The sequence below is a fragment of the Leopardus geoffroyi genome, chromosome A1 (assembly GCF_018350155.1).
Source record: "Leopardus geoffroyi isolate Oge1 chromosome A1, O.geoffroyi_Oge1_pat1.0, whole genome shotgun sequence".
Classification (NCBI taxonomy): domain Eukaryota; kingdom Metazoa; phylum Chordata; class Mammalia; order Carnivora; family Felidae; genus Leopardus; species Leopardus geoffroyi.
The window spans coordinates 212,718,059-212,744,000 of record NC_059326.1 but is presented as its reverse complement, the minus strand read 5'-3'; the positions used below and the strand labels follow the sequence as shown (position 1 = coordinate 212,744,000).

The following is a 25,942-nucleotide window of genomic DNA, read 5'->3' as shown; positions in this document are numbered from 1 at the left end:
GAGCTCTCTTCTAGGGTTTTTACGGTGTCCAGTCTCACATTTAGGTCTGCTATTCATTTTGAGTTTACTATTGTGTATGATGTGAGAAAGTGGTCCAGCATCATTCTTTTGCATGTAGCTATTCAGCTTTCCCACCACTATTTTTTGAAGAGACTGTCTTTTCCCCATCGCATGTTCTTGTCTCCTTTGTCAAAGTTTAATTGACCATTAACCATTAATTGACCCAAATGAAATGGGTTCATTTTGGGACTCTCTTTCCTGTTCCATTGTTCTATGTGTCTATTTTTGTGCTAGTACCTTGCTGATTGATTATTCCAGCTTTGTAGATCCTGATATCTAGAATTCTGATACATCTAGTTTTTGTTCCTTTTCAAGATCGCTTTGTCTATTCAGGGTCTTTTGTGGTTCCATTCAAATCTTAGGATTATTTGTTCTAGTTCTGTGAAAAGTGCTGTTGCTATTTTGATAGGGATTGCTTTAAGTATGTCGATTGCCTTGGAGGTATGGACATTTTAACATTTGTTCCTCCAATCCATAAGCATGGAATATCTTTCCATTTGTTTGTGTCATCTTCAATTTCTTTCAATGTCTTATATTTTTCAGCCAAGCTTAAAAGTTCATTCCTAGATATCTTATTAATTTTGGTGCAGTTGTAAATGGGATTGTTTTCTTATTTTTTTTGTGTGCAGCTTCATTATTAGTGTATAGAAATGCAATGGATTTCCGTATATTGATTTTGTGTCCTTTGACCTTACTAAATTAATTTATCACTTCTAGCAGTTTTTTTGGTGGAGTCTTTAGGAGTCTTTTGTAATAATGTCATGCCATCTGCAAAAAGTGTCAGTTTTACTTCTTCCTTATTAATTTGGATGCCTTTTATTTCTTTTTCTTGCCTGATTGCTGTAGCTGGGACTTCCAATACTAAGTTGAATAACAGTGGTGAGAGTGGACATCCTTGTCTTGTTCCTGATCTTAGAGGAAAAGCTCTGTTTGTCATCATTGAGTACGATGTTAGCTGTGGGTTTTCCATATATGGCCTTTATTATGTTGAGATATGTTCCCTCTAAACCTACTTTGTTGAGGGTTTTTACCATGAATGGATGTTGTACTTTATCAAATGCTTTTTTGCATCTATTGAAATGATAATTTGGTTCTTATGCTTTCTCTTGTTGATGTGATAGAGCATGTTGAGTGATATGCAAATATTGAACCACTAATGTATCCCATGAATAAATCCACTTGATGTTGGTAAATGATTTTTTTAATGTATTGTTGGATTCATTTTGCATATATATTTGAGGATTTTTGCATCCATGTTTATCAGGGATACTGGCCTATAGTTCTCTTTTTTTATGGTATCTTTATCGGTTTTGGTATCATAAGTGGTCTATGAGGGTATCATGGGACTCATAGAATAGATTTGGAAGCTTTTCTTTCTCTTCTGTGTTTTGGAATAGTTTGAGAAGAATAGGTATTAACCCTTCTTTAAATGTTTGGTGAAATTCACCAAGGAAGGACGCAGGAATCAAAAACCTCTTGTGCTGGGCTCTCTCAGTGTGGAACCCCCAGCCCATGAAATGGTGGGCCCCAGTATTCTCCCCAGAACCATACCCAAAGTAGAGAACTCTGTTTCATTAGTGGGAGTTGAGTGGAAAAAGAGAGCCTCCCCATTTTTCAGCTGCACTCAGCTAGAACTTAGCCTCAGCAATGAGCAGGTGGGGTAAGAAATAAAAAATACTTAAATCCTGACTTTTCCAGGAAGGCAGACCTCTGGCTGGGAGTTTAGAGGAAAGAGAGCCTTGTGTTCTTGGTTGTACCAGTCTCAAAAATAGTTTCTGTCTTACTGAGCTGGGAGAGTTAGGAGAGGCCATGGTTCTTTGTTCAAATATCACAAACTTTTGCAGTTCTTATCAAGTTTTAGTACATTTTTGCGAATAAATGTTTCTTCATTTGCAGTATACCCTTAGGGCCATTTTCAGAAACATGTTAAACTGTTCTTTTAGAAAATGATTTTCACTCTGGTAACTTTGCTCATTTGTTTTGTTTCTTAAATTCCACATATGAGTGAAATCATATGGTATTTGTCTTTCTCTGACTGACTTATTTTACTTAGCATACCAGAAAGGAGATAGGTGGGGGATTGGGTTAAATAGATGATGAGAATTAAGGAGTGTGCTTGTGATGAGCACCAGGTGTTGTATGGAAGTGTTGAATCACTGCATTATACACTTGAAACTAATATTTCACTGTATGTTAACTAACTGGAATTTAAATTAAAAAATACTTTTCACAAGTTTCACAGGCACCTAATGAGCAGGTCCTTGGAGGTTTTCACACTATCATGCTGAAAGTGGAAACTTTGCATTTATTTTTATGTATGTGTGCTTTAGGTAGTGACTTCCAAATGGAGAGTCAATTGTACATTCTTTATTTACTAAATAAATTATTCTCTTTCCACTGAACTAAAATATCACCTTTTATAAAATTAAATTTTGTACATACTAGTTTATATACTTAAATATTGCTATATATTTTATATTGCTATATATATTTATATTTTATATGTTAAATATTGCTTCTATTTTAATATTTTAAAAGATAACTAATTTTATTAATATTGATATTAATTAGATAGTTGTTAATTTTCATTAATGTTAATTAATATTTCTCTTGTGCTCTAACATCTTAGAAGATTTTCAATTCTAATACAGTAGTTGTTTTGCTTCTTTTTTAAAAAAAATTTTTTAATGTTTATTTATTTGTGAGAGAGACAGAGTGTGAGTGGGAGAGGGGCAGAGAGAGGGAGACACAGAATCCGAAGCAGGTTCCAGGCTCTGAGCTATTAGCTCAGGACTCGATGCAGGACTGCGAACTCAGGAACCGCGAGATCATGACCTGCCCCGACTTCAGACGCTTAACCGACTGAGCCACCCAGGCGCGCCCCTTGTTTTTCTTCTTCTTTTAGCTAGATTCTGGATATTAACTCAGGTCATTAGCAAGACATTTTATCTGTTCTTGTTATTAATCATACTAATTATCTCATTACTTTTTTCATTGCATGTACTAGAAGCTTTAAATTAATTTTGAAAAACGTTGACACCAAGCATCCCTATATTACTGCTAATTCTTATGAAAAATTCTTTAGGTCCCACTAGAGAGGATCATGTTGGTTGTTGGGTTTTGATAAACATGTTGAAGAATACTTAACTTCTCAAAAGGTAAAGAAAGCCTTCTCAGTCCCTATTGATATATTTCTATAATTTCTATTTAAATTTTTTTATATAATTGTTTATGTTGACAAAATATCTAACACTGAACTATATTTACAGTTCTAGAATAAATTCTATTTAGTCATGCGTCTTCTTTTGATAAGATCCTGAAGTGTGTGTGTGTGTGTGTGCGTGTGTGTACACGAAATCTCATATAACTTTTATTTATAATTTTCTTTACTTATCTTTTCTTGGGTACCAAGGCAGCATGGTTTTGTATTAGGTTGTGCTTTCTTTTTCCATGATTGGAAATAGTTTATATTACAATGGAACTTCTAATCTTTAAAGGTTAAATAAAAATCAATTCTGAAAAAAGTTTTCCATGGGTATTTTCCATTGGAAGACCTTTAAACAGCTTTTCAATCTGTCCTACCTAAATCATCAACTCAGGATTTTCTACTTCTTTGATTAAACTTCTCCAATAGCAATTACTAGAATATCACTCATTTCTCTAGATTTTCAAACTTGTTACCACAGAGGCACATATATATTCTCTTATATAATTCTTTTATATCTGTAATCATGATCCTATTTTTCATTTCTAGCTTTGTATTTGTTTGCTAGCTCTTTTTCTTCTTAATTATAATCTTAATGAGTTTATCAGCTTTATTGAAAAGCTGGTTTTGAATACATTTATTCATTCTTGCTATTACATGTTGTATCTTTTCAGCTTATATATATATATATATATCATTGCTCTCCAAATTTATTTTTGGTTTTATTTTTGCATTCATGATTTCCTTTGATTATTACTAAGTCTCTGTATTTTACTCTTTTTTCTCTACTAATTAATGCATTTAAAACTAAATTTTCCTCTGAGCCCAGCTTTAGCTGTATCCCATGGGTTTAATTCTAAAGTAATCTCATGTTCATTCCATAATCTCATTTTCTTTTTTAAACAAAAGATATTTAGGAGTCTTATTCTATTTCCCAGTAGTTAAGTTTTAGATCACTTTTTTATTATTTATTTATAATGTTACTATGTTAGTACCAGAAAATGTGGCAATAAAATTCTCTGCTTTGATATAAGATTACTAAGGTTTTTATCTATGGCCAAACACATGATCACTGATTGAGGTAATTTTTTGTTTTGGATATGACAACAAATCTATCTTTGCTTTTTGAGTAAAGGTTTTAATTTATATATGAATTTGAATTTTTGATTATATAATTCTCCTATGTCCTTATTTATCATTTTCTCATTGCTAATTCTGAAGATATATGTATACATATGCACATATATATATCACTACAATTGTATCTACTTCATACATTCTGAGTGTTTTCCTTTATATATTTAGTTGCTCTGTTGTTTGGTACGCACAAGTATGCTCATTCTTAATTAGCACTAACAAGTAGTATATTTGATTTCTTTCTTCCATTTTACTTTATGTTTACTATTTACTTTCCCCTTCTTGTTTCTTATTTCTGATGACTTGATCAAATATTCTCAACTTATTGGTGTATATCTTTCTTTTTTAACCCCATAACAAATAGGTTTCTCTAATTTTATGCAAAAACCTATTTCTCTTTACTGCTTTTTCTCCAATCCAATAAACCGAGATTTTATGCTTTTGCTTCCTCATTGTAGTCTGATCCAGACGAGAACTTTGGGATGATACTGCTTAACCTTCTTTCCACCCCCAACCAACTCTCTCTGTTTTGTTGAAATTATTTAGTGTTTAGTTCCAGATTATTGTTATATTTTCCTTTAAAATATTTTGCTACCATTTTCCTTTCTTTTTTATTTACACCTATCTTAATGTCTCTTTTGTTTTATTATTTGGTGTCAGTTATTTTCTCAAGTATTTTCTTAGCTGGAATACATTTATTCCAACATGTTTATGATATCTTACGAAGGTACAGGATTCTTAAGTTATAGTTCTTTTCTCTGAGCAGCCTGTAGAAAGCATCACCACTGTGTAGTTTTTCATATTGGAGATAAAAGGCCTGATTCTAATTGGATTCTTCTTCCTTTGTGAATTATTCAGACATTCTATCTGAAAGCTTTTATGGTATTTTTCTTAAATTTTAGACTCTTGGAATTTTACAGGCATATGTCCCTATGTATGACTTTTCTTATCAGATATTCCCAGAATGCATTGAGCTCTTTCAGTTTACTAACTCAAGTCTTTCGTCAATCCAGTGTCATTTTATTTTACTTTTATTGCTGTTTTTTTCTCCTTCAACTTCTACTTATTAAGTGTCATGGACACATCCTCTAATACTCTTATCTTTTTCCTCATAATTTGCTTCTTTTTATATTTTTCACTGTAGTTTTGAGATGTTTCACCCTTTAGATCGGTAATTAAGGCCACTTAATTTAACTTAAGTTATCAATAGTCACCACCTTTCCAACTCAATTACTCAAAATTTAAAATAAAAAACCTGTGCATTTTAGTTTCTTTTTTTTTAACATGTGCTATTTATTGTATTGATCCAGGTTCTCCAGAGAAACAGAAACCATAGGATGTACAAAGATACACAATACACACACATACACACACACACACACACACACACACACACACACACACACACAGATACAAAACCAGGAGACCTGATGGTATAGTTTCAAGTGGGAAGGCTGGTAGTCTTAAGACCCAGGAAGAGCCAATGTTTCAGTTCTAGTCTAAAAGCATAAAAAAAGTCAATATCCCAGTTTGAAAGCATTCAGTCAGGAAGAATTCCCTCTTACTCAGGGGAGGATTAGTCTTTTGTGCTATTCAGGCCTTCAAATGATTGTATGAGGTCCACCTACATGAGGGAGGGCAATCTGGTTCACTCAGTTTACTGATCTAAGTATTAATCTTATCCAAAAACAACCTCATTGGGGTACCCAGAATAATTAAGCAAATATCTGAGGACCTCATGGCCCAGTCAAGATGACACATAAAATTATCCATCAGACTTATTACTCAAATAGAGCTATCTCCTCTTATAATCCTGTTAAAAAGAAGTTGCCTTTTCTGGGTTTTCTTCTTTTTTCTTTCTGGCTGCTATGTCCCTTACTTATGTTACTATTTTTCTTTGTATACTTCCCTCGAGACTGTATAAACCTTAAGACTCAGGTCCAGCCATTAATGTATGTTTAAGTGGCACCGATACAGCAAAATATTGCTACATGGCAAGTTTTCAGTTCCCTGTCTGGGCTCCCGGAGGAAGTGTCTTTGTTCCCAAGCCTCTTGGCCACAAAAACCAGTGTACTCTATCAGTCTTGGGGAGAACAGAAGACTCATCCTACCTTTAAAGAAATCCTAATTTCTTGGGTCCAGGAAGATGAGAAACTCCTCCCTCTCCAGAACATTTTCATAGGCTAGAACTCTCTCTCCATGATGCAAGATATTCTGTTCTTGCCCTTGGGCTCTCTTACTGTGCTACTCACAAAAATGTTGAGAAACATAAAGACACTAACACTTTGTCTTCTAAATAAACAGTTGGCGAGTTTATTTTTGGTCAGAGAAACTTTCTAAGCTTCTCATGTGGTTAGGCACATGTGGTTAGGAATGGTGGTTACAATTATTCAATTTTCTGTTCCCAGGTTTTACTACCCACTGAGCCAGGTGGACAGAAAATTAAAGATTCTGGGTCTAATAGCATGAGTAATAATGAATTTTAAGTCCCGATCCAATGCCTACACAATTTAAATCCAGAAAGAGATATCTGGGCGATTATGTAGAAACCTGGGTTTCAGGCAAAACGCTCTTTTATAACTGAATTGTGTGCTCTTATGACTTAAATGTGTGATATAGAATTCATTTAATCTTTAATCTGTCTCTCTGTATACATATATATACACATGCATATGTGTGTGTAAGTTTTACTTCTATAAAATGGGAAAGTTATTGTTTATATAGTCTACCCTTCAACTTTATTTCTCATAAATATTATGTATAAAATAATGCAATAGATAAAAGAAATTTAGTTTAATTTTTTTTTAGATTCTGATGCTACCTTTTGACTCTTCTATAAAAAACAATGAAATTCTGAGCCCTTCCTATATAGTGCACATTAGTAATTTGGGGGTATAATTTTTAATTATTGTCATGTCTTTGCTCAAAAGCCTCTAAGAATTTCTGAATAGTCTGTGCTCCATACTCTTTAGCTAGGCATTCTAATGGTCCAATATCTGGTCTTATTTTTATTTTTTCTGAACTTTTTAATATTCTATTCCCAATTACTAATGCTTCCACTTTGGTTATAATTGTCTACTCAGGTGTCTCCAAATTATGTAATTTCCACATTGTTCACTCTGTTTAAAAAAAAAATAACGTTTATTTATTTTTGAGAGACAGAGATTGAGCAGGGGAGGGGCAGAGAGAAAGGGAGACACAGAATCTGAAGCAGGCTCTAGGCTCTCAGCTATCAGCACAGAGCCTGACGCGGGGCTCAAACCCATGAAACGTGAGATCATGACCTGGGCTGAAGTCGGACGCTTAACCACTGAGCCACCCAGGTGCCCTGTTCACTCTGTTTTAAAATCTCTGTGGTTTGGGGCCACCTGGGTGGCTCAGTTGGTTAAGCGTCCAACTTTGCATCATGTCATGATCTCACAGTTTGTGGTTTGAACCCTATGGTGGGCTCTGTGAACCCTATGGTGGGCTTCCTTGAACTAATGATTGGGAAAATCAGGTCTATCCTGATGTATGAGGATGTAGTGCTGGGGACAATACCTACCATGGGTTTTCATTCACAGTTCATTAACAACAGGGTATTGAACACTATAGCCAATATTTAATTAGTCATGTCAGGGAGAGCAGAGTAAATTTGATAAGAAGTATTTTGCTATTTTAAAACATTTTTTAGACTTTTTAAACTACGTTAGATATTTGATATTTCTGTCACTTCTCTCGTCCAGGGGATGCATGTGTAATCCACACATGTCTATTGGAGGCATTATAGCAAATATGATGAAAATCAAGTATTCTGGAATCCCCCAACCAGGTAATCAGGTATTAAATAACACAAAATTGATTTTTAAAAACCATTTTCCCTAGAGTTGTTTCTCTTAAATCTGTTCTCAAATTGTTTTCCCTTTTAAAAAGTTTTTAAATATGAATCTACATAATAAACAAAATCACATATTGCCTTAGTGATGCATTTACTACGTGAAATCCTCTCAAGATATTTTATGTTGACCTTTATTTTCAGTTGAGAAAAGGATTATCAATCTAATTCTAATTTCCCCTCAGATATTGAATCTATGTTCATATTTATTAATATATGATTAATAATATATTTTATTTGGATGTTTTCAACAAATTTGGAGGGTATGACTAGGGTATTGTTAGGTGGTGCTCACCATTACACATAGTGTTCTCTTATTATAGGGCACACAACTAAAATACATTTTCCACTCTCCAATGCAGTGAGGTGTAATGATGTGACTGACTTCAGATCACTGGAATGTGAATGCAAGAGATGTACACACCTCTAGGCTTTGCTTATAAAATCCTATCTCATGTGAGACTCTCTATTCTCCCATGCATGGTCTGAATGAACAGGATTCTGAGGAATGAGAGAGAAATATAGCCACAAGATGGAAGGAGCCTGGCTTCCATGAGCCATGGCACAAAGAGCGGGCAAACCCTAAGAATTTATATAAGCAAGAAATAAGATTTTTTGTGTGTGATATGTCAATGAGATTTTGGACTGTTAGTCTGACTCAAATTAATAAAACTGACTAAGTTTGGCCATTTTTTTCTTTCATAAAAAGCAGAGTGGCACATCATTTTAAGGATGCTAATGTTACACTCAGAAAATTCTATTGTTTGAATTCTGCTTTAATTTTATAAATCTGAATCCCTCACAAAGTGAGTGCCATCCAAGGATACACAAGACTTAGCTTCATATGAGTAAGAGCTAAACATTAAGGGAAGAGAGGAATGAAGAGTCTAAAAATCTCTCTAAAGGAGATAATTATTTGAAAATCAGTCTAAAGAGGCAGTCTCTTTTAGGAGCCAGCTATAACGCTGTCCTTTGTGAAGAACACTTGGGGGCCCATTGAGAGAACTACACTTTCTTAAGGGCAAACAAGATTAAGAACCAATGTGAAAAATATTTGAGTAACCAAAAAAATACAGTAATTTTTAAAAACATCTATAACCAAGGTATAGTATGCTATGACTGCCTTTGCAGAGGCACTTGAAGCCAAAGCCTAACTCACGGTACATTTGGCAATTTAAAGACACACGCCACTGAGGCACTTGGGTGGCTCAGTTGGTTAAATGTCTGACTTCAGCTCAGGTCCTGATCTCACAGTTTGTGAGTTCAAGTGCCACGTAGGGCTCTGTGCTGACAGCTCGGAGCTTGGAGCTTGCTTCAGATTCTGTGTTTTCCTCTCTCTCTCTGTCCCTCCCCTGCTCACGCACTCTCTCTCTCTCAAGAATAAACATTAAAAAAATAAAAAAAATAAAGACACATGTCATTAAGCACTAAAATGTTACAGACAAAGCAAGACATGATTTGAAAATAATGGCTTCAAATTAGGTATGCTGAAGAAATTCAAAATCTGTTGAACATATGGAAATTTCTTTTGTCAATACCTAAAATATAACAGTGAACCTAAGATTACATGCAATTCCATTGTTAAATCATGTCAGAACCATTGAAATTTTTTACTAATGCGACAAAATCCAGAATTTAGGTATTTAAAAATAACATAAAACCCTATAATTAGATTCTTCAATGGAGTACAAGAAAGGAAAATTTCTTACTTATTCCTGAATGTCTCTGAATCCCTAGAACTCCCTCCCACTGCTTTGCTTTTATAGGTCAGCAGTTCCCCGTAAGGATCTGTGCCATGAGCCTCAATAAGTCACAAGATGAAACTCTAAAATACAGGCTGTTTTGCAAATAAGCTTCTTCTTGCATGGGCATTTCTTTATGTTTATATGGCAAGGTCTTACTTATAGGAGATCTAGATAGTATGATAACAAATGTAGCATGCAGTGAAACCACAATTTTTAAGTTATTGCAATTATAGGGGTGCCTGGGTGGCTCAGTCAGTTGAGTGTCCAACTTTGGTTCAGGTCATGATTTCACAGTTTGTAATTTTGAGCCCTGCATTGGGTGAGCTCATGCCCACTTCAGGTAAGCTCAAGCCCCGAATGAGCATGAGCCCTATTATGGGTGAGCTTGAGCCCCATCTCTCTCCCTCTCTCTCTCTCTGCCACTCGCTCACTCATCCTAAATAAATAAATAAATAAATAAATAAATAAATAAAATGTACTAACTACTAAAAAATAAATAATTGCAATTATAATGAAACTTAGTAATATTAATACAATACTTCATTGATTCTAAAACACACCTTTTCCCATATTTTAACATTTCAGAAATCAAGATCTGTTCTTACAGGTGGCATCTTATAAACTCTGCCAGATAGGGGCTGTTTGTTGTCTAAGTATACACCTTTTACTGAAATCTGCAAGACAAGAATGTGCCAACTTCAAAACTGGCATATTGAGGGTCCACAATTAGGAAGAAAATACCAGAGAGGATGCTAGAACACTGTTTGAAGAAAGGCAATAATACCCATATTATCGATGACACAAAAAGTGATATGTGTGACAACTCTGAATTTTAAGTGATTCAGAGGAATTGAACTTTGAATGCAAAGATATTTGAGGAGTATAATAAACGTACTTTGTTTACATTTTCTTTTTACATGAATGTTCAAGAGTAATTTTTTAAGTTTATTTATTTTGAGAGAGAGAGAGAGAGAGCACATGTGAGCAGAGGAGCAGAGAGAGAGAGAGGGAGAGAGAGAATCTCAAGCAGGTGCTGCACTGTCAGCATGGAGTCTAACACAGGGCTAGAACCCACAAACTGTAAGATCATGAGCAAAGGCGAAACCAAGAGTCAGATGCTTAACCAACAGCCACCCAGGCTCTTTTATTATACATAAAATTAAAATTCTAAGCATTAATAAAGCATTATATCATAGTTTAGTTAGCATATTTTTCTCTCTTGGTCTTCTCTAAGGTATATCTTCCACTAGAAAGAATCTTAGATTTAGTGAAATCTGAAAATAAAACTACACCTTCAGTACAATGGAATAGCTTAGTTCATTAGTGAGTATGTTTCTGGATACATTTTTCTAGGAAGGTTTAAGTTCACACTGAATTTATATATACATGACATAACCAGAGCACAATGAGATTGAACAACGCTAAAACTGGTCTAAGGACTTCATAGTCCTAATAAATCTCTATCCATATTGACTCATTTTATTGAATTTTATGAAAAAAGTCAATTACTTAATTTTCGTGTTTGTGTTTATGTCATGTTTGCATAGTCATAAGGCAATCAAATTTCAACACTATTCTGCTTGACCAGTGTGCATCAAAATATCAACAGTTCTAACCTTACAAATTTGTTTGCAAAACAGCACTCATTTTCCTAGCTACAGTTTAAAAAGTAGCAAAATTTAACATTCACACAAATCTCTGAGTGAGCAAATAGAACTCAACACAGTATCATTCTTTCCATGAACGTCCATAACATATAATTAATGAGCTATATTATTACCATATGCAATAAACAGTTATAAAAGTACTTCTAGAAAAATAATATAAAAAATAATATTTGATTTTTGTGGCAAGAATTTGAGATTTTTCACATCAGAAACAGTATATGAAATACGTAAGTTCATGCAAAAACATTTTAATAAGTTTAGAATATTCATAAAAGAATCCCATGAATGGGGTGCATGTGTTAGAGTCACTATTGGGCAAATTAAAGATCGTTTGGCTGTTCTACAAAATCAACTAGAAGAAGGTGAGAACTTATGTTTATGACTGGGGGAAGAGTTATCTAATATTAAAAAACTCGTGTTAAACTTGGAAAAAATGTCAAGCTGCCTTTAAACACTAACTAAAATGAAATATTTTGTCTACATGCTACTTTTCTATGATCTGTGTAGAAACAGACATAGCAGTTTTGAGGAACAACTGCATCATTATTCCATAGTCTTTCATCTATACTAAGCATGTAATAAAATCAGGCTTCAAAATGTATTTACTGTCAGTGGTACATTTCCCTAAATGGAATCTCCGTTAAATGCTTTATGTTACTCCTCATTTCAGTTCAAGATGTTATCATCATTTCTCAGAAAGGAGTCCTCAGACTGAGGAAATGTCTAGTTAATTCATACTTTGCTGGTGGTAATGTGAATGGTGCAGGGTCTTTGGAACACAGTTTGGCATAAACATGAGTATGATATGACTCAGCAATTGTCTACTTAGGTTAAACCTGGAGAAATAACTGTCACACAAAAACATGTTCATGAGGGGCGCCTGGGTGGCTCAGTTGGTTGAGCATCCGACTTTGGCTCAGGTCATGATCTTGCAGTTTGTGAGTTCGAGCCCCGCATCGGGCTCTGTGCTGACAGCTCAGAGCCTGGAGCATGCTTCAGATTCTATGTATGTCTTTCTCTCTGGCCCTTCCTCTCTTGAGCTCTGTCTCTTACTCTCTCTCTTCTCTCTCTCTCTCTCTCTCTCTCAAAAATAAACATTAAAAAAGTTTTTTAAAAAAATTGTTCATGAATGTTCATAACAGCATTAGTCATTATAGCTATGAAGTGGAAACGATTTAAATCTCTATCAACTGATAAATGGATAAATAAAATATGGTATAACCAAACAATGAATATTATTTAGCCATAAAAAGGGATGAAGTACTGATACATGCTACAATATGGATAAATGTTGAAAACATTATGCTACACGAAAAAAAAAAAAACAGTCAAAAAAGACATTCCATAAGACATTTCACTTATATGTAAGTCCAGTATAGGCAACTCCATACAGACAGAAAGTAGATTACTGGTTTCCAAAGACAGAGAGAATTGTAGAGAAGTAAGAAGTCACTGTTATTGGACATGGAGTATCTTTTTCACAGGTGCCAGAGATTATGATGTAAACAAATTTTAGGGGCCAGTATTCTGCCTACCACATTTGGATTGTATGAAAGTAGCTGAAACTGAGACAGTCAGACCTGAGGAGACGCAGCTGTCCTCTGTGAGTAGCAACACAGCCCTAAAGAGTGTGGGGCTATTAAGTGAGGACAACAAGTTACAGAGCAATGCACATAGTGTGTATTCATTTTAATAAAAACAAACAGTAACTATGTATGTATAAATTTGTATTTGTATTTATATGTATGTTTGAGCATGCTCCATTTTTAGTCCCTACGGAGATGCATTTCTTCCTTCCTTATTTATTTACCCTGGCTGTTATTTCATTCTATTCAGATATTGTAAAGTCCCATGATGATCATATCAGTGTAGTCTCCGTTTGTACAATTGGTGGCGACTTCTTCCCAGCTGTAGCAATGTTTACACTGTCCTTTATAATGTCCTTTGCAAAAGGCCTCCACCCATGTCTAAAGTCCTGCTGAGCTTTATAATCTGATCTCTCATACATTTCCTTTTGAGTACTCTCTCACTTCCAGCCAATGAAAATCTTCATTTTCACAAATTAAGAAATTCTTCTTTGGCACTCTTGCTGTACTCGTAGCTGAATCACTTGGATGCTTTTTAAAAGGGCCTAAACTTTTCACCTTAACACAAATTAATGGCAGAGAGACCACAGACCATGTTGGGATAAATAAATAGGTTTGAAAATTTAAAAAGGAAAAGAACTGGCTCACTGGCCATCATGTAAGCTACAGAAAGCATGAAAAAGAACACTGCTATTTATGGGCCTAAAATTAGAGAACAATATGGACCAGTCACTATTATTATCTATAATCCTCTGATTGTGTTTTCTGAATTACCTGGATGACCCACCATAAGTAAATAAGCAAGTCAACAAATAAATAGTTCTTCTTTGGTACTACTACAATGGATCTGTCTAGCTACTAAAACACTTTGGTAAATGATCAACAACATAAACTATTCAAAGGTAGTAAGACTGGGAATATATTGGTCTGGAAATTGCAAACTTCTCAATGATTAACTCATATTAGCCCATCCATAAACCATTTAACTATTTGGCAAATGGTCTTTATAATATACACATAAGTAATTAACCATCTTGCGGTACGTCACACATGTAATACCCAACCTGTGTGTGCATACACCAAGATTGTACATGTTGATTACTTTTCCCTGCCACCAAAACAGTAAAGTCTTCCCACATTAAATAGTACCAATTAAACATAAACCAATTTATAACCCACTGCTGACTCAGTAATGCCTATCCTCCATTACTGAATAATTCATAGGAATTTAGTTATATTTCCAAAACAATATTCTCCTATCATTCAGTCATCTTTACTCACAATAATATTGTGAGGTGGTTGTCTACAAGAAATAGAAAAAGGAAATAAATCAGTGTCTTGGAGAAGTATCTGCACCACCCCCCATGTTCATGGTAGCATTATTTATAATAGCAAAGTTACAGGAACAATCTAAGTGTCAGTCAATGGACGAATGGATAAAGAAAATGTGGTATGTTTACACAATAGAATATTATCCAGCCTTAGAAAATAGTCTATAACTTGTGACAACATGATGAATCTACAGGACATGATGCTCAGTAAAATAATCCAAACATACAGGAAGCAAATACTATATAATCTCATACAGTGGAATGGATCTTATACTGTGGAATCTAAAAATGTGAACTCTGTATTATTTCTTACAACTGGATAACTGTAATTTGATTAAACTGTAATTTTTTAATGTAAAAAAACCAAGAAATTAGAAAAAGATTAATTCAATTAAATTTGTCCATTGCCCACCTCACAATTTTGGGTTAGAACTTAGGGTCTTGAATACAAATTAGTTATGAAATAACCAAATCTCCCATTTTATGACATATCAGATTAAAATAGCACAAACCAAATTTACAAGAAAGATAGTTTCACCTGCTTAGCATTCACTCAATGTTGCTTACTTGTCATCAACAAATATAGATTTGTTAGGGCAGAAGTCAACAGAATTGCTTGCTCTGACTCAATTCCAAAATTTGCTGAATATGTATTAGATGACTGGAAACACAAAAGCAAAGATGTACTCTCTACTGTCAAGTTTATTTGGGACACAGACATGCACTCACTGAGAACTGGATTTGAGGGGTGAACAGGGTGATACGGAACCAAACGGTGAGAGATGATTTATTATATCTACGACAGAGATAAGGGAGTCGGTAGTGGAGTCACAGAAGATTACCAGAATAGATAGCATTTAAGCAAGACCTTGCCTTTCAAGAGAAGTAAGAGTTTACCTGAAGGAGAATGAAAGAAAGGATATTTAAAACAAGAAAGTAAGGAAAAAAAACAGAAATTAATATAAATATTTATAATAAATCTAAAATTACACAGTATATTCATAGACTCTTAAGTGAAGAGCCAGTACATATTTATTAAAATGTACTAGGAAAGATGGCAGAGATATTCTCTTATTCTTGAAGTATTCCATTCATCATTAGAATCATTAATGTGTTCTTATGCAATGTGTCTCTGACCTGTCCTTTTGCACCAGTGGAACTGACAGAGGGCAGCTATGAAATAGGGAGCAAAAGCAAAATGGGTGACAACCTGTGGATACCCTGAGTATACTAACAGGACCAAGAGAAACCAGTGAGTGACTCTAGTAGGGGGTCTGTAGGAGGAGAAGAAAAAAATCATAAAAAGGAGACAGCAAAATGGATCTCAGGGGTTCGTGAAGGTAATGTAAGCAGTCCTTTGGCCACTTGCCCTGCTGAAAATAGAAGCATCACCAGATACATTTGGAAGGATGTCAATGACCTTGAGCTCAGAGTTCAGGAAAGAATTCTTCAGTTAGAAATGTTTGGAGTCAAGGGTGAATGGCTTGATTTTAATGAGAGCTAATGTGATTTAGTGTTTAAGAGTTTAGGTTCAGGCCACTACTTTCTGTTGAACTCTGAACAAACAATGTCTTAGTGCCTTCATTTCTAAAAAGGGTAAAATAATACTATCTACTTCATAGAACTGATATATAGATTAGAGAGTTAATATATGTAAAAGTACTTAGAATAATCAGGATGCAGGCACAGAAATCAAACTCTGGAACTCTATTCTCAAATATGTTGGAAGTGCTGAAAGGTTAAACAGGGACCATGAAGCAATCCAGAGATTAACAAGAACAGGAAGCCTTTATCACTCCATAGGCTTGGAAGGCAAAGAGAGGAAGAAGTTTTAACAACGCCTATGAGCTGGAGATTTCTGGAAGAAACTGGAACCATGAGACAGACATAGTCTTCTCTGGAAGTCCTACTGCAAACATATAAGATGAGAGACACACCCTGGTTCCAACCGGGTCAATAAGCTCTCAGCCTAAGATTCTTTCTCCCTAAAAGGGGGATAATATAGCCTCTCTCAAAGGATTTCTGTGTGCCATTTGAATAAGCTAATGTATATGAAAGCATTTATAATATAAAATGCTACACATATGTAAGATACTATTAATGATAATAGACATAGAACTGTTCATTCTTTTTTTTTTTATATAAATTTTTTTTTCCAACGTTTATTTATTTTTGGGACAGAGAGAGACAGAGCATGAACGGGGGAGGGGCAGAGAGAGAGGGAAACACAGAATCGGAAACAGGCTCCAGGCTCTGAGCCATCAGCCCAGAGCCTGACGCGGGGCTGGAACTCATGGACCGCGAGATCGTGACCTGGCTGAAGTCTGATGCTTAACCGACTGCGCCACCCAGGCGCCCCAGAACTGTTCATTCTTAACAACACACACATTTTTTGATCATTTGTCCTCACAGTAAAATAGAAATACAAGCAACTAATACAAAATTACATTTCTCCACAATGAACAATGTGAGCAAAGTATTAAGCCAAAAGAGATGAGAACCAAGGAAACCTAAATGTAATGTTACGCACAAAATAAATATGATCTGCTGTGATTTCCTGACTTTCCAGTTAACCTCAGAATAAGAAAGAAACATCACAGTTAGAAAACTTTAGGAAATGCAGAATTTGGAGTGTATTCTGTGTTCATTTAACCCTGTTAACATACAGTATTTTTTACACTTATGATTTAGTTACCTCATTTGAGATTTTGAGGATATATGTGCATGCACATTATCTTCACCTTGGTTAAGATGCTTTAAGAAACATATTCTGAAAAGGATAGGTGTAGTTTTTGTTTACACCTATATATTGTTTTTAATAATAGTATTAAGTTAACATACACAGTTCAATTTTTTGTCTTTCTCTTCTCTTCCAGAGATTTGATTTTACAGGTTCTGTGTCTTTGTATTATCTACTTCATTTGGAGAACCATAAATCTTCGGTCCCACTGATTTTAGAGGCAATTAATCCTTGGTCCTCCTGTACAACCACAACTCTAGCTGTTGCCATCTTTAAGACTTTGATCTTTTGACCCATTATAACTCACAAACTGTTTCACTTTTTAACCTAACTTGTAGTTTGGTTTTGGTAATTCTGCAATTAGATGAATTAACAATCAGGTGACCACATATCCAGGGGTTCTTGGAACCCTCCCAGTTTATGCCTGTTGTTCCTACATAATTATTTATAGCTTCCCCTTTCATTCTCATAAGTGTCCTGGTTTGGATAATAAATTATATGGCCACACATTAGCAAGTGTCTCAAAAGCAGAAACAGTATGCACTCTGTGATAATAATGTGCCCAGAATTTTATAAACAAAGCTCTACACAAATGTAAGCTATTGTTATCATTTTCTATGCAATATCCTGGTATTAATTTTATCTGCAGAAAAACAGAACAGATTGAAGGAGTTCCCTTTCTCACTTGTAGCAGCAAGGCTGAGATCTGCTCAAGAAATATAACATTCTAAGGTCTCAGTTTCTTCATCTGCAAAATGAAGGAGCTGAATTACATTATCCCTATGGTCCATTCCAACCAAAAGAAGGTCTGCCTTCCACATCTTCCTATTTCCTACATAGCACATCTGAAATTGCATACTCTGTCCAGAGATACCTGGTACCCTCCAAATTGTCTGATTCTTCACCCTAACCTTGAAATTTATCCTAAAAGTCCCCCAATACACAGAGAAATCTTGACCACAAAACCATATTCCAAGAGTTGTAAGTTTGACACTTTATAAATTTTTGCCATTTTTTCCTTAAAACTCTAGATTTGTCTTTACTTTTGACATACTATACACATCTCTGAGAACATTCAGATCCAACTTAGGGATGATCAGCCTTATCTGTGCCTTGACAATTTCTTCTCTTGCTATCATCCAGCTAAGAGTAGACACCACTTATGGAATAGCATTTTTGCCAGGCTAGACAAAATTTTAACAGGCTATTTACTCTCCATCAACTCCTATTTCCTTTTTCTTTGATCCCCTCTTCCTTCTCATCACTATTTCTTCTTCCCACATGACCTTCCTGTTACTGGAGAAAACAATTTGATGGATTAAATCTCACTAATATATAAAATATTTAATACTCTATTTTCCTAGAATGTTTAGATTTTTAGAAAAGGTAAAAAGAATAAAATGCTTAGTATAGAGAAACTTGCTGATAGCACAAAGATTAAATTATGTTAGCTGCCAGAGTTCTTTGCATATTGTAGGCTCTCAGTAAACACTAGTTGATATGTATGTGAGGTCTTAAAAAATGAAAGGAAGTCTTCCAAGGCAGAGGAAGGTGAATATTTCTCAGGCAGAAATTCTTCCATATATGTCCAAATATCTCAAAATAACAAAAGAACATATGTTCACTAGTAGTAATAAGTTCTGTGTAGCTTTAATTTTAAGATGTGGGGAAAGGGAGAAATGGCATTGGAAAAATCTGTAGATGTCAAATGGGATCCAGAGTTGGAAGTAACTTTCAAGCCATGCTATTTAACAGTTCTAGGAATATAGATTAGATGTAAAGTTCTGATATAGTAAAATCACTATGGCATCAGTGTGTAGGGTACACTAAAAGCAGGAGACACTGGACCCAGGAATTCTATTTAGAAGCCTACAGCATTTATCTAGGATCTGTTAGGTTTCACTGGCACTTATAATATACACCCACATGGGGACAGTGAATAGGGCTGGATTGAGAAATATTCCAAGTATAAACTCTATAGGATTTTATAAACAATAAATATTGGGAACAGGTAAAGGTAATAAGAAGAGTTGGATATATACTGAATTTAACATTTAAAATATGGGAAACTACATGGGAGATAAACTCATAAATGAGATAAGAAATACAGGAAGAGACTGGGAAGAGAATTTGGACAATTAATTCAATTTTAAAGATACTGAATTCAATTTGAAGCTATCCAGTTATAGCTATAAACAGAATCTGACACTCAGAATAGAAATCAAAGCCAGAAGATTCAGACAGTTGCTGATACCATAAAATCACCCTGGATTATGTAGAGAAAGTAAAGAAGACCTGAAGATAGAACATTAGAGAACCCTGGCACTTAACGGGAGTATCGTAAGGCCACATATGACAAGCCCATAATTTATATCTCTTTCAATGATGAAAAGCTGAAAGATTTTACTCTAAGATCAGGAACAAGACAAGGATTCCCATTTTAGCCACTTTTATTCTACATACTACTGGAGTCCTAGCCAGAGCGATTATGCAAGAAAAAGAAATAAAGGTATTTAAATCATAAAGGAAGAAGTAAAATTGTTTATATTTGCAGATGACATGATGCTATATATAGCAAACCCTAACGACTCCACCAAAGAACTGTTAGGATTAATAAATAGACTTAGTACTAAGTTGCAAGATACAAAATCAATTTAGAACAAACAGTTGCATTTCTATACACTAACAATGAACTATCAGAAAGAGAAATTAAAACAATCTCGTTTACAACAGCATCATAAAGATACAATACTAAGAATAAATTTAACCAAGGAGGTGAAAGATTTTTCCACAGAAAACTATACGACAGTGATGAAAGAAATAAAAGAAGACACAAATAAACAGAAAGATATTTTGTGCTCATGGACTAGAAGAATTAATATTGTTAAAATGTCCATATCAGCCATATTAATATAAAAAAATTGAATACATAAGTAAATGGGGGAGGGAGAGAATAAATAAATCTCCTGTATAGATTTCCAAATAATTTATGTAGATAATCCATCCTCAAAGAGGTAGAGTTTAATCCCCTATTCCTTAAACATAAATTACACATAGTTACTTTATTTAAAAGAATACAAAATGGGGGGTGCCTGGGTGGCTCAGTCAGTTAAGCGTCTGACTTCGGTTCAGGTCATGATCTCGTGGTTTGCGGGTTTGAGCTCTGCGTCAGACTCCGTGCTGACAGCTCAGAGCCTGAAGCCTGCTTCAGATTCTGTGTCTCCCTCTCTCTCTCTGTCCCTCCCCCACTCATGCTCTCTCCTTCTCTCAAAAATAAACATTAAAAAAATTAAAAAAAAAAGAATACAGAATGGAATAAGGGGAAGGGGAAGGAGTAACAAGAGTGGAGAAACCTGGCAAATACTACCTCAAGCTAGTAAATCAAAGTTAACATCAACAGTGTTAAGTCATGTTGCTGCTACGTACTCTTGATATATGATGAGAATGACACTTTACTTCTGTGGTCATCTTCCAAAACCCATAACTCCAGTCTAATCATGAGAAATATCAGGCAAACACAAACAGAAAAACATTCTAGAAAATACCTGATCAGTACTCCTCAAAGTTGTCAAGGTCATCAAAAACGGAAGGTCTGAGACACTGCCAGAGTCGAGAAGAAGGCTACAGAGACACGATGACGAAATGTAAGGCAGTATCCTGGATGGGATCCTGGAACAAAAGAAAAGGACATTAGGTAAAAACAAAGGAAAACTTGAGTAAAATATGGACTTTAGTTAACAACAATTGTGTCAATACAGTGTTCGTTAATTGTGACAAATGCACTGTATTAATGAAGTCTGTTAATAATTGGGGGAAAGGGGTGGTGGGGGGGGGAGGTATATGAGAACTCCATACATTCTTTGCAACTTTTCTGTAAATTCAAGACTGCCCTAAAATAAAAAGTTTAATTAAAAAAATTCTAGAATTCTGTCCAACATATAGTAGGTTCAAAATTATTGAAAACTGTATTATTAACGGTGCTATGAGTTACAGGACAGAAAGTAAAGGAAAATAAGTATCTTCACTGCTCTGCTCACCAAATTCATTCATCACACTGACATCCTTACTTAGTAATTAGTAATGTCAGCTGCAGTAGGTATATTTACTCCTCATAATGATTCCTATTTATTGAGCCTTTATTTGAGGCTGAGTACATGAATTATCTTAATACTCCAAAACCCTTATGAGATTTGTACTGTTATTATTTCAACTTTACAGATGAGGAATAACAAACTCAGAGAGTCTAAGAGAAACTTAAACAGGCTAAGTAATTTGCCTAAGGCCTACAGCTAGTAAGTGAAAAATTTTGAGCTCAAGAATTTGTTGTTAGCACCTATACTCTAACTGGTCTGCTAAACAGACCTATACATGTAGATATGCCAGCCCCTGCCATACACATTCATACTGCATTATTCATGCACTTCCCTCTTTATACTACTGTCAGGACCAACATGCTCTCCAACCATTTCTTTTCTATCTGCAAATACACAGATAAACTCAGGACACAATACATCAGATCATTCCTAAACACCTGGCCTTGCCCAAGCCCTCAGTGCTGTGACCACTGGAAATAAGTCCATTTCCTTATTATTAAATCTACTACAAGGTAATATTTCAACTTGATTGAGTTGACAATTTTTTTTCCTTTGAGGAATATATTTTTTCCTTTGAGGAATATACTGAAAGCAGCAGCCTTCCCTGTAGACAGAAGATAATTTAGTGAACAGGTCCACTGTGTCCAGCCTCTTTTTTATACCCTCATTGCCCACTCATTGCTCTAACTCACTGAAGCAAGAGGCTAAAGAGAGAAAGCATTATTTCCCTTAGAAAGGCAAGTTATAGTGAAGCTCACTTTCTGTGTTCATGTTAAAATGAGAACACGGGTTCCTGGAAGCAAGGATTTTCTGTTCATGTGCAGCAATAGCACCTTCCAGTTTTCATAAATCTAAAGCAATCTTGTTTTATTTTCCATAATTAGGCCATAAGCTAGTCCATACCAGCCTGACTCGCTCAGCTACCCATGTGCTGTGGCTGGAGTGTCACTGTTCCATAACCGTGGTGCTGAGTGCTTTTGTTAGGGCCTGTAGCATAAATAGAACAAAGAAAAAGATCTTTCTCAGAGAAAACCTTGAAAGCCGAGGAATGATAACCTTTCTCACACTGACGGCTGGGGTTGGAGGAGTGGTAAACTGGCAAACAAATCCAAGTCCTTCCTAGGGCTTTCCAGTCTTCAAAAGGATTCAGACCCACACAAATTCCTTCCTAGAAATGCCTGACAATGTTAACATTACCCAAGCAGCTCCCCACACTATTATACAGTTACACAGGTTCTTAGTTTACTTCCTGAGTAGACAGCAAATATCCTAACCTAGAAACTCTTTTTCTCCTATAATCAACTACAAGAAACCTTGGAAGAATTTAGAGAACTTAAAGAGCTATTTGCATATCCTCTAGGGTTACTCCTCATTTGACAAGGGGCAGGCTTAAAGAGAGAAGCCTCTGTCTGACAGGAAGTAGAGCACACAGGAAACAGTCATTCTCCCCTATGTTTTGAATGGGTGCCACATTCTCCTCCCCTCCCTTCTGAAGCCTTCCCTAACTAACCTAAAATGTTCTTATCACTTCTCTATTGGCATCCCTTTGCTAATAAGTCACATAATCACATAGTCACCTCTATTAGTTTGGGCTTCATTCTCCACTCTGCTTCCTCTGAGAACACTTTGTTTTCCTGTTGTAACCCTTAATACCCTCTGCCTTGTAGTACAGCCCAGGATAACCGTATAGCCTGCATATGGAACTAGACTGTAAATCCTCTAATATAATGGATCCAGTGCCCTCCTCCCCACAGGGTCTCACATGCTGCTCAAAAATCCTTGCTGAACCAAAAATTTGCAAGTGCTTTTATAAACCTTTTTCATCAAATATGTCAATAAATTCTTGAAGAATCACAGCTATTTCTTTGGCAATAGCTCTTCCCATATACTATTTCCTTCTTCCCATCTCGCAACAAACCCATAAACACACACACACACACACACACACACACACATTCATACTTTATAGTCTAAGCAAAATTATAAACAAATCAATTAAATATTTCATGAGTTATACTAAGACCCCAGTTGCTTATTGATACATGTTATCTTTCTGATACACATACATTTAAAGAATGAAAATAGCAAGAACAACAACAAGAAAAACAGCAACTGGCCAAGAAAACAAAACCTACTATCCTAGACCTGGAATTCCAGGAAGTAATCCTAACATTGTCTTCGTATAAAGAGACACGATCACAAATAAATACTCTAAACAGGTTCTCAATTAAATCAATCTTACATAGGTATTCTTTATAAAATATTTACTGAATTCTTACTATGAACCACATAGTATTCTAGAAGTTGGAGATAAAAACCTTTGGAGCTCACATTCCATAATACATGGAAATATACAATAAAAAAATCATGTATATATCTAAGAGGTTAGGTAGAAAGGAAAATATAGATCAGGGGACAGAAGAAACATATCTAACAACCAGGGAAGGTTTGTAGAGGTTTTTAGTTGTTGTTGTTATTTTAGAGAAACTTGCTATTAAATTTACATTTCTTTAAAAACATACTTTCTCCAACCCTCACCCACTCTAGGAAGGAAGAGAAAACCCTTACTCTCTCCATTTAGTGGATTCCATGTATAAAGCCTGAGGTGATGAGCATGAAGTATGAAAATACTATGTACGAAGGGAAAGAAAGTATCTGCTGTTACCTTAATGTTAAGATACCCCCATTCCCAGGCCCCTTTTGCTTCATTTGAAAAAGCCCTTAGGAATCCATTTGAGTAGAGAACAACCTCTCTCTCTAGAGGGACACTCAAACCCCAACATGACATTAAATAATTAAAGAAGAAAGAAAATGGATAGTACCTCATATTCTAGCGGGGGAGAGGATTTGCCCATTTATTATCCTGTAGTCCACAGGCCAGCCTGAATGAAGTGAAAGCTGAGTCATGTATATACATGGTGGAAGGGCATTTTAAGTAGAATAAATAGCAAATGCAGAGTCCCTTATATGTTTAAGACATTTAAGTAAAAGCAATGGAACCAGTATGCTGGAGAGGAGGAAAAATAAAAGAGAAACAGGAAGCAGATGGTCTAGGGCCTTGCATAGTGAATGATCTTTTAGAAACTCACATTAATATGATCCCTCTGCAAAAGGGAAAGGCTTGAAATAAATTTAAACCAAAGGAGGAAGACAGGCAAGAAGAAAGAGAAAGGAAAAAATCCTAAAACTACAGGTAGCTTTGTTTCTTTGTTGTTAATGGATATGCTAATTTCATTTCAGGTAGAAACTTACTAAAGTATCTCAGATCATCTCTCTTATATGCCCCTTCCTTTCTAACCATAATGTCACTGTCTTCTGATTCTCTTCATCTATGGCCAGAATTATTTACAATCCCTCCAGACTGGTTTTCCTCTCCATTTTAGGCCCCTCAACACAACCACATTGCTGTCACAGTAATCTTTCTAAAATCCACATCTTACCATGTTTCTCTCACCTTTTCAGAGGCTTCCTTCTAATTTTCCTTCCCTAATCCAAGTACCCCACTCTCTATACCAAACTGTAGTCCCCACTCTACTTTTAGTGGTTATTCCCTGAATACACTAGGCACTTTCACACTTTTATCCATATGTCCCCTGAAATCCTCTCCCAGTATCTCTTACTCATTCTATACATGCAACTCAACTCCCTTAAACTCTATAAATTTCAACATATCCCGAGTATCTTTTATCCCCATGGAAGAATTAACCTTTTTCCCATATGCTTTCATGACACTTTGTTTATGTCACTACCTTAGCCTTTATCAACCAATCAATGTTGTGCTTACTACATGGCTTTCTTCCTTCCTACCATGTGAGTTCTTTGTCAGAAACACTGTACTCTTCATTTTTATATCCCAAGTACTTAGCAGAGTAATATATATAAAAAGATACTTAATATTTATTGAATTAAAAAACAAAATAGGAAAAGAGATGAAAATGAGGAAAGTCCCAAAGCAGAATCAGAAAACAAGAGAAATGAAGATGATAAAGAGATTTACAAAGTCAGCAGAGAGAAAAAAATTACAAAATATTAAATCCAGAACAAAATTTTGTAATATTTTTTAATCACCAAATTAAAAAAATGATAGAAACTGGATTCAGAATACTCAAGCAGCAAATGATTAGAAGAGCTTAAAAGTTTCAATGCTTGATCCACAAATCTTAGAGAATAACACAAACTACAGATAAAAAGCACCTATAGATCATCCTGCTCAACTGTACACTGTGACTCTCTGAAATCGAAAAAGGTTGGAGAAATTTTGATGCACCATCAAGTTCATTTCAAGGGTTCTAATTTTCCTCTTACTTAAATTTTTTTTATATGACAACTTTACTCCCCTGCATGTACCTTATTACATGTATATTGATTTACCACTTCACAGTCTATGAAGCATTAAAATACCATTTCACCAGATTCTCATAGCAGTCTTTTAAGTCTTTGGTTTCAGTTAGATATCTTTCACTATTTTACTGTCTCCTATAGCTATGAAAGATCCCTTAAATA

General features: G+C 35.1%; 1 long non-coding RNA gene across 1 annotated transcript in view; it reads right to left on the bottom strand.

Moving 5' to 3' along the window:
* The window catches only part of LOC123578188, a 314,478-nt gene that overhangs the window by 128,718 nt on the left and 159,818 nt on the right, over positions 1–25,942 (bottom strand). The window contains exon 3 of the long non-coding RNA XR_006702263.1: positions 20,891–21,014. This is a non-coding gene — a long non-coding RNA (uncharacterized LOC123578188). The remainder of the gene's footprint in view (positions 1–20,890; positions 21,015–25,942) is intronic.